Source organism: Oncorhynchus gorbuscha, linkage group LG19, assembly GCF_021184085.1.
Source record: "Oncorhynchus gorbuscha isolate QuinsamMale2020 ecotype Even-year linkage group LG19, OgorEven_v1.0, whole genome shotgun sequence".
NCBI classification, from domain to species: Eukaryota; Metazoa; Chordata; class Actinopteri; order Salmoniformes; family Salmonidae; genus Oncorhynchus; species Oncorhynchus gorbuscha.
This window is the reverse complement of record NC_060191.1, coordinates 2,368,614-2,378,613: the sequence shown is the minus strand read 5'-3', so window position 1 is coordinate 2,378,613 and position 10,000 is coordinate 2,368,614. Positions and strand designations below refer to the sequence as shown.

At 45.9% G+C, this 10,000-nt stretch overlaps 1 pseudogene; it reads right to left on the bottom strand.

Moving 5' to 3' along the window:
* Positions 1 to 10,000, bottom strand: part of LOC124006463 — a 278,406-nt pseudogene that overhangs the window by 7,190 nt on the left and 261,216 nt on the right.

Sequence of the window (10,000 nt, the reverse complement as noted above, 5' to 3'; positions counted from 1 at the left end):
ATATAATACAACTACTTCTTTTCTCTGTGTTTTCACTGCCACCATGGCTGCTTCTGAATGGCCCCTATATCCTGTATAGTGGACTACTGTAGACCAGAGCCCTATAGAACCCTATTCCCTGTATAGTGGACTACTGTAGACCAGAGCCCTATAGAACCCTATTCCCTGTATAGTGGACTACTGTAGACCAGAGCCCTATAGAACCCTATTCCCTGTATAGTGGACTACTGTAGACCAGAGCCCTATAGAACCCTATTCCCTGTATAGTGGACTACTGTAGACCAGAGCCCTATAGAACCCTATTCCCTGTATAGTGGACTACTGTAGACCAGAGCCCTATAGAACCCTATTCCCTGTATAGTGCACTACTGTAGACCAGAGCCCTGTAGAACCCTATTCCCTGTATAGTGGACTACTGTAGACCAGAGCCCTATAGAACCCTATTCCCTGTATAGTGCACTACTGTAGACCAGAGCCCTATAGAACCCTATTCCCTGTATAGTGGACTACTGTAGACCAGAGCCCTATAGAACCCTATTCCCTGTATAGTGGACTACTGTAGACCAGAGCCCTATAGAACCCTATTCCCTGTATAGTGGACTACTGTAGACCAGAGCCCTATAGAACCCTATTCCCTGTATAGTGGACTACTGTAGACCAGAGCCCTATAGAACCCTATTCCCTGTATAGTGGACTACTGTAGACCAGAGCCCTATAGAACCCTATTCCCTGTATAGTGGACTACTGTAGACCAGAGCCCTATAGAACCCTATTCCCTGTATAGTGGACTACTGTAGACCAGAGCCCTATAGAACCATATTCCCTGTATAGTGGACTACTTTAGACCAGAGCCCTATAGAACCCTATTCCCTGTATAGTGCACTACTGTAGACCAGAGCCCTATAGAACCCTATTCCCTGTATAGTGGACTACTGTAGACCAGAGCCCTATAGAACCCTATTCCCTGTATAGTGCACTACTTTAGACCAGAGCCCTATAGAACCCTATTCCCTGTATAGTGGACTACTGTAGACCAGAGCCCTATAGAACCCTATTCCCTGTATAGTGGACTACTGTAGACCAGAGCCCTATAGAACCCTATTCCCTGTATAGTGGACTACTGTAGACCAGAGCCCTATAGAACCCTATTCCCTGTATAGGGTCAGTTTGTTTATCTGGAGTTCTTCTCCTGTCCTATGCAGGTGTCCTGTGTGAATCTAAGTGTGCGTTCTCTAATTCTCTCCTTCTCTCTTTCTTTCTCTCTCTCGGAGGACCTGAGCCCTAGGACCATGCCCCAGGACTACCTGACATGATGACTCCTTGCTGTCCCCAGTCCACCTGGCCATGCTCCTGCTCCAGTTCCAACTGTTCTGCCTTACTATTATTCAACCATGCTGGTCATTTATGAACATTTGAACATCTTGGCCACGTTCTGTTATAATCTCCACCCGGCACAGCCAGAAGAGGACTGGCCACCCCACATATGCTCTCTCTAATTCTCTCTTTCTTTCTCTCTCTCGGAGGACCTGAGCCCTAGGACCGTGCCCCAGGACTACCTGACATGATGGCTCCTTGCTGTCCCCAGTCCACCTGACTGTGCTGCTGCTCCAGTTTCAACTGTTCTGCCTTATTATTATTTGACCATGCTGGTCATTTATGAACATTTGAACATCTTGGTCATGTTCTGTTATAATCTCTACCCGGCACAGCCAGAAGAGGACTGGCCACCCCACATAGCCCGGTTCCTCTCTAGGTTTCTTCCTAGGTTTTGGCCTTTCTAGGGAGTTTTTCCTAGCCACCGTGCTTTTACACCTGCATTGTTTGCTGTTTGGGGTTTTAGGCTGGGTTTCTGTACAGCACTTTGAGATATCAGCTGATGTACGAAGGGCTATATAAGTAAATTTGATTTGATTTGATTTTGATTTGTATAGTGCACTACTGTTGACCAGAGCCCTATAGAACCCTATTCCCTGTATAGTGGACTACTGTAGACCAGAGCCCTATAGAACCCTATTCCCTGTATAGTGGACTACTTTAGACCAGAGCCCTATAGAACCCTATTCCCTGTATAGTGGACTACTGTAGACCAGAGCCCTATAGAACCCTATTCCCTGTATAGTGGACTACTTTAGACCAGAGCCCTATAGAACCCTATTCCCTGTATAGTGGACTACTTTAGACCAGAGCCCTATAGAACCCTATTCCCTGTATAGTGGACTACTGTAGACCAGAGCCCTATAGAACCCTATTCCCTGTATAGTGGACTACTGTAGACCAGAGCCCTATAGAACCCTATTCCCTGTATAGTGGACTACTGTAGACCAGAGCCCTATAGAACCCTATTCCCTGTATAGTGGACTACTATAGACCAGAGCCCTATAGAACCCCTATAGAACCCTATTCCCTGTATAGTGGACTACTGTAGACCAGAGCCCTATAGAAACCATATTCCCTGTATAGTGGACTACTTTAGACCAGAGCCCTATAGAACCCTATTCCCTGTATAGTGGACTACTTTAGACCAGAGCCCTATAGAACCCTATTCCCTGTATAGTGGACTACTGTAGACCAGAGCCCTATAGAACCCTATTCCCTGTATAGTGGACTACTTTAGACCAGAGCCCTATAGAACCCTATTCCCTGTATAGTGGACTACTGTAGACCAGAGCCCTATAGAACCCTATTCCCTGTATAGTGGACTACTGTAGACCAGAGCCCTATAGAACCCTATTCCCTGTAGAGTGGACTACTTTAGACCAGAGCCCTATAGAACCCTATTCCCTGTATAGTGGACTACTGTAGACCAGAGCCCTATAGAACCCTATTCCCTGTATAGTGGACTACTGTATAGACCAGAGCCCTATAGAACCCTATTCCCTGTATAGTGGACTACTTTAGACCAGAGCCCTATAGAACCCTATTCCCTGTATAGTGGACTACTGTAGACCAGAGCCCTATAGAACCCTATTCCCTGTATAGTGCACTACTTTAGACCAGAGCCCTATAGAACCCTATTCCCTGTATAGTGGACTACTGTAGACCAGAGCCCTATAGAACCCTATTCCCTGTATAGTGGACTACTGTAGACCAGACCCTATTCCCCCTATAGAACCCTATTCCCTGTATAGGGTCAGTTTGTTTATCTGACCAGAGCCCTATAGAACCTTATTCCTGTCCTATGCAGGCCCTGTGTCCTGTGTGAATCTAAGTAGACCAGAGTTCTATTCCTAATTAGACCAGAGCTCTAGAACCCTATTCCCTCTCTTTCTATTCTCTCTCTATAGGAGTGGACCTAGACCAGAGCCCTAGAACCCTATTCCCCAGGACTACCTGACATGATGACTCAGAGCCCTTGCTGTCCCCAGTCCACCTGGCCATGCTCCTGCTCCAGTTCCAACTGTTCTGCCTTACTATTATTCAACCATGAACCCTATTCCCTGGTCATTTATGAACATTTGAACATCTTGGCCACGTTCTGTTATAATCTCCACCCGGCTGTAGACCAGCCCAGAAGAGGACTGGCCACCCCCTATGACTCTCTCAGAATAGAACCCTATTCCCTTTGGACTCTGTAGACCAGAGCCCTAGAACCCTCCCTGTATAGTGGAGGACCAGAGCCCTATAGACCCTATTCCCAGGACTACCTGACCCATGATGGCTAGACCAGAGCCCTTGCTGTCCCCAGTCCACCTGACTGTGCTGCTGCTCCAGTTTCAACTGTTCTGCCTTATAGTGGACTACTTTGACCATGAACCCTATTCCCTGGTCATTTATAGAACATTTGAACATGTTGGAGCCCCCCTATGTTCTGTTATGGAATAGACCAGAGCCCTCTATTCCCTGTATAGTGGACACAGCCAGAAACCCTAGGACTGTAGACCAGAGCCCTATACATATTCCCCCGGTTAGAACCCCTCTCTAGGTTTCTTCCAGGTTTTGAACCCTTTCTGGGAGTTTTACTAGCCACTATAGAACCCTATTTTACACCTGCATTGTTTGCTGTTTGGGGTTTTAGGCTGGGTTTCTGTACAGCACTTTGAGATATCAGCTGATGTCCCTGAAGGGCTATATAAGTAAATTTGATTTGATTTGATTTTGATTTGTATAGTGCACTACTGTTGACCAGAGCCCTATAGAACCCTATTCCCTGTATAGTGGACTACTGTAGACCAGAGCCCTATAGAACCCTATTCCCTGTATAGTGGACTACTTTAGACCAGAGCCCTATAGAACCCTATTCCCTGTATAGTGGACTACTGTAGACCAGAGCCCTATAGAACCCTATTCCCTGTATAGTGGACAACTTTAGACCAGAGCCCTATAGAACCCTATTCCCTGTATAGTGGACTAGACCAGACTTTAGACCAGAGCCCTATAGAACCCTATTCCCTGTATAGTGGACTACTGTAGACCAGAGCCCTATAGAACCCTATTCCCTGTATAGTGGACTACTGTAGACCAGAGCCCTATAGAACCCTATTCCCTGTATAGTGGACTACTGTAGACCAGAGCCCTATAGAACCCTATTCCCTGTATAGTGGACTACTGTAGACCAGAGCCCTATAGAACCCTATTCCCTGTATAGTGGACTACTGTAGACCAGAGCCCTATAGAACCCTATTCCCTGTATAGTGGACTACTTTAGACCAGAGCCCTATAGAACCCTATTCCCTGTATAGTGGACTACTTTAGACCAGAGCCCTATAGAACCCTATTCCCTGTATAGTGGACTACTGTAGACCAGAGCCCTATAGAACCCTATTCCCTGTATAGTGGACTACTGTAGACCAGAGCCCTATAGAACCCTATTCCCTGTAGAGTGGACTACTTTAGACCAGAGCCCTATAGAACCCTATTCCCTGTATAGTGGACTACTGTAGACCAGAGCCCTATAGAACCCTATTCCCTGTATAGTGGACTACTGTATAGACCAGAGCCCTATAGAACCCTATTCCCTGTATAGTGGACTACTTTAGACCAGAGCCCTATAGAACCCTATTCCCTGTATAGTGGACTACTGTAGACCAGAGCCCTATAGAACCCTATTCCCTGTATAGTGGACTACGTTAGACCAGAGCCCTATAGAACCCTATTCCCTGTATAGTGGACTACTGTAGACCAGAGCCCTATAGAACCCTATTCCCTGTATAGTGGACTACTTTAGACCAGAGCCCTATAGAACCCTATTCCCTGTATAGTGGACTACTGTAGACCAGAGCCCTATAGAACCCTATTCCCTGTATAGTGGACTACTTTAGACCAGAGCCCTATAGAACCCTATTCCCTGTATAGTGGACTACTGTAGACCAGAGCCCTATAGAACCCTATTCCCTGTATAGTGCACTACTGTAGACCAGAGCCCTATAGAACCCTATTCCCTGTATAGTGGACTACTGTAGACCAGAGCCCTATAGAACCCTATTCCCTGTATAGTGGACTACTGTAGACCAGAGCCCTATAGAACCCTATTCCCTGTATAGTGGACTACTGTAGACCAGAGCCCTATAGAACCCTATTCCCTGTATAGTGGACTACTGTAGACCAGAGCCCTATAGAACCCTATTCCCTGTATAGTGGACTACTGTAGACCAGAGCCCTATAGAACCCTATTCCCTGTATAGTGCACTACTGTAGACCAGAGCCCTATAGAACCCTATTCCCTGTATAGTGGACTACTGTAGACCAGAGCCCTATAGAACCCTATTCCCTGTATAGTGGACTACTGTAGACCAGAGCCCTATAGAACCCTATTCCCTGTATAGTGGACTACTGTAGACCAGAGCCCTATAGAACCCTATTCCCTGTATAGTGGACTACTGTAGACCAGAGCCCTATAGAACCCTATTCCCTGTATAGTGCACTACTGTAGACCAGAGCCCTATAGAACCCTATTCCCTGTATAGTAGACCAGACTACTGTAGACCAGAGCCCTATAGAACCCTATTCCCTGTATAGTGGACTACTGTAGACCAGAGCCCTATAGAACCCTATTCCCTGTATAGTGGACTACTGTAGACCAGAGCCCTATAGAACCCTATTCCCTGTATAGTGTAGACTACTGTAGACCAGAGCCCTATAGAACCCTATTCCCTGTATAGTGTATAGACCAGAGTATAGAACCCTATTCCCTGTATACTACTGTAGACCAGAGCCCTATAGAACCCTATTCCCTGTATAGTGCCCACTACTGCACTAGACCAGAGCCCTATAGAACCCTATTCCCTGTATAGTGCACTACTGTAGACCAGAGCCCTATAGAACCCTATTCCCTGTATAGTGGACTACTGTAGACCAGAGCCCTATAGAACCCTATTCCCTGTATAGTGCACTACTGTAGACCAGAGCCCTATAGAACCCTATTCCCTGTATAGTGGACTACTGTAGACCAGAGCCCTATAGAACCCTATTCCCTGTATAGTGCACTACTGTAGACCAGAGCCCTATAGAACCCTATTCCCTGTATAGTGCACTACTGTAGACCAGAGCCCTATAGAACCCTATTCCCTGTATAGTGGACTACTGTAGACCAGAGCCCTATAGAACCCTATTCCCTGTATAGTGCACTACTGTAGACCAGAGCCCTATAGAACCCTATTCCCTGTATAGTGCACTACTGTAGACCAGAGCCCTATAGAACCCTATTCCCTGTATAGTGGACTACTGTAGACCAGAGCCCTATAGAACCCTATTCCCTGTATAGTGCACTACTGTAGACCAGAGCCCTATAGAACCCTATTCCCTGTATAGTGGACTACTGTAGACCAGAGCCCTATAGAACCCTATTCCCTGTATAGTGGACTACTGTAGACCAGAGCCCTATAGAACCCTATTCCCTGTATAGTGGACTACTGTAGACCAGAGCCCTATAGAACCCTATTCCCTGTATAGTGCACTACTGTAGACCAGAGCCCTATAGAACCCTATTCCCTGTATAGTGGACTACTTTAGACCAGAGCCCTATAGAACCCTATTCCCTGTATAGTGCACTACTGTAGACCAGAGCCCTATAGAACCCTATTCCCTGTATAGTGGACTACTGTAGACCAGAGCCCTATAGAACCCTATTCCCTGTATAGTGCACTACTGTAGACCAGAGCCCTATAGAACCCTATTCCCTGTATAGTGGACTACTGTAGACCAGAGCCCTATAGAACCCTATTCCCTGTATAGTGCACTACTGTAGACCAGAGCCCTATAGAACCCTATTCCCTGTATAGTGCACTACTGTAGACCAGAGCCCTATATGTTCATGTTCTGTAGTGGTTGTGTTGTAAACATCCACACCTGGTTGTTCCTAGTCACAGCTCCTCTCTCCTAATAAGCTACATGATGGGGTTGAACATCCTGACTGTTCTGTGACTGAGGTTAGAAACAGATTGACCCTTCTGTGACCGTGGTGTGTGTGTGTGTGTGTGTGTGTGTGTGTGTGTGTGTGTGTGTGTGTGTGTGTGTGTGTGTGTGTGTGTGTGTGTGTGTGTGTGTGTGTGTGTGTGTGTGTGTGTGTGTGTGTGTGTGTGTGTGTGTGTGTGTGTGTGTGTGTGTGTGTGTGTGTGTGTGTGTGTGTGTGTGTGTGTGTGTGTGTGTGTGTGTGTGTGTGTGCATGAGGGATAGAGGTGAGAACACTGTTTCTTTGACCTGACGACATAACCTTGTTTTGGCAGTGCCAGATACTGTGGATATGGATAATCTGAAAGAACCAGTTTTGGAGAATGTACCTGTCACACACACGCCTCCATGAACATGAGTATACTGTATGTTGCACAAGGGTTTGTTTGTGTTTGTCTCCCTGTGTTACTGTGTGTAGGCAGGTGTGACACACCTTAATCTTTGCACGCACTCTGGGGTCAAACACCAGGTCACACACACATCGGACGTGTCGTCTGTAATAATGATTCATCAGAGAGCAATGAGACAGCTCAGACACCAATAGGGGTTAGTGTGTGTGTGTGTGTGTGTGTGTGTGTGTGTGTGTGTGTGTGTGTGTGTGTGTGTGTGTGTGTGTGTGTGTGTGTGTGTGTGTGTGTGTAAACACACCTGGTCTTCCATGAGGACCATGTGATCACCTAACCACTGGTTATCTGAGCACCCTGTGCTACGCCACCCCTATGAGGTGTCATAACACCCCTATGAGGTGTCATCACACCCCTATGAGGTGTCATAACACCCCTATGAGCCTTCGTAGCACAGCTCTCTGATCTAGAGAGGTTGGGTTAAATGCAGAAGACACATTTCAGTTGAAGGAAAGTAAAAGCTATGAAAACTACCCAACATGTTTCTGATTAGACTTCAGTTCAGATTGGATGCACATTTGATGTGATTGAAATAGACTAGTGTCAGCTTTAAGATGCTAATAAAGATAGCACCTTCACAGACAGTCCCTAACCACGCATTCATTCTCTCAAGATGCTGAAAGAAATACATCATATTTCTTCACTCCTGTTCCTGTAAAAATGTACATTTAGAGTATAATTTTACTAAAAGAAATGGTTAATTGTGCAGGAGTTAATATGACATTAGGCTCTGTGAGAGGTTATAGACCTACAGTTAATATGACATTAGGCTCTGTGAGAGGTTATAGACCTACAGTTAACATGACATTAGGCTCTGTGAGAGGTTATAGACCTACAGTTAACATGACATTAGGCTCTGTGAGAGGTTATAGACCTACAGTTAACATGACATTAGGCTCTGTGAGAGGTTATAGACCTACAGTTAATATGACATTAGGCTCTGTGAGAGGTTATAGACCTACAGTTAATATGACATTAGGCTCTGTGAGAGGTTATAGACCTACAGTTAATATGACATTAGGCTCTGTGAGAGGTTATAGACCTACAGTTAACATGACATTAGGCTCTGTGAGAGGTTATAGACCTACAGTTAACATGACATTAGGCTCTGTGAGAGGTTATAGACCTACAGTTAACATGACATTAGGCTCTGTGAGAGGTTATAGACCTACAGTCAGTGTCCAGATCTCGGACTACTACATTAAACCATCTGAACAGTAGAGTTCCCTTGACGTGCTATTTTGAAATCCCTGTAATGTGACTGTTGAGTTTGTATAGAGCCTCACCGTCATCACATAAAACACAGCATAGAGCCTCACCGTCATCACATATAACACAGCATAGAGCCTCACCGTCATCACATATAACACAGCATAGTGCCTCACCGTCATCACATATAACACAGCATAGTGCCTCACCGTCATCACATATAACACAGCATAGCGCCTCACCGTCATCACATATAACACAGCATAGAGCCTCACCGTCATCACATATAACACAGCATAGTGCCTCACCGTCATCACATATAACACAGCATAGAGCCTCACCGTCATCACATATAACACAGCATAGCGCCTCACCGTCATCACATATAACACAGCATAGCGCCTCACCGTCATCACATATAACACAGCATAGCGCCTCACCGTCATCACATATAACACAGCATAGCGCCTCACCGTCAACACATATAACACAGCATAGAGCCTCACCGTCATCACATATAACACACCATAGAGCCTCACCGTCATCACATATAACACAGCATAGAGCCTCACCGTCATCACATATAACACAGCATAGAGCCTCACCGTCATCACATATAACACAGCATAGTGCCTCACCGTCATCACATATAACACAGCATAGAGCCTCACCGTCATCACATATAACACAGCATAGTGCCTCACCGTCATCACATATAACACAGCATAGAGCCTCACCGTCATCACATATAACACAGCATAGAGCCTCACCGTCATCACATATAACACAGCATAGAGCCTCACCGTCATCACATATAACACAGCATAGAGCCTCACCGTCATCACATATAACACAGCATAGAGCCTCACCGTCATCACATATAACACAGCATAGAGCCTCACCGTCATCACATATAACACAGCATAGCGCCTCACCGTCATCACATATAACACAGCATAGAGCCTCACCGTCATCACATATAACACAGCATAGCGCCTCAC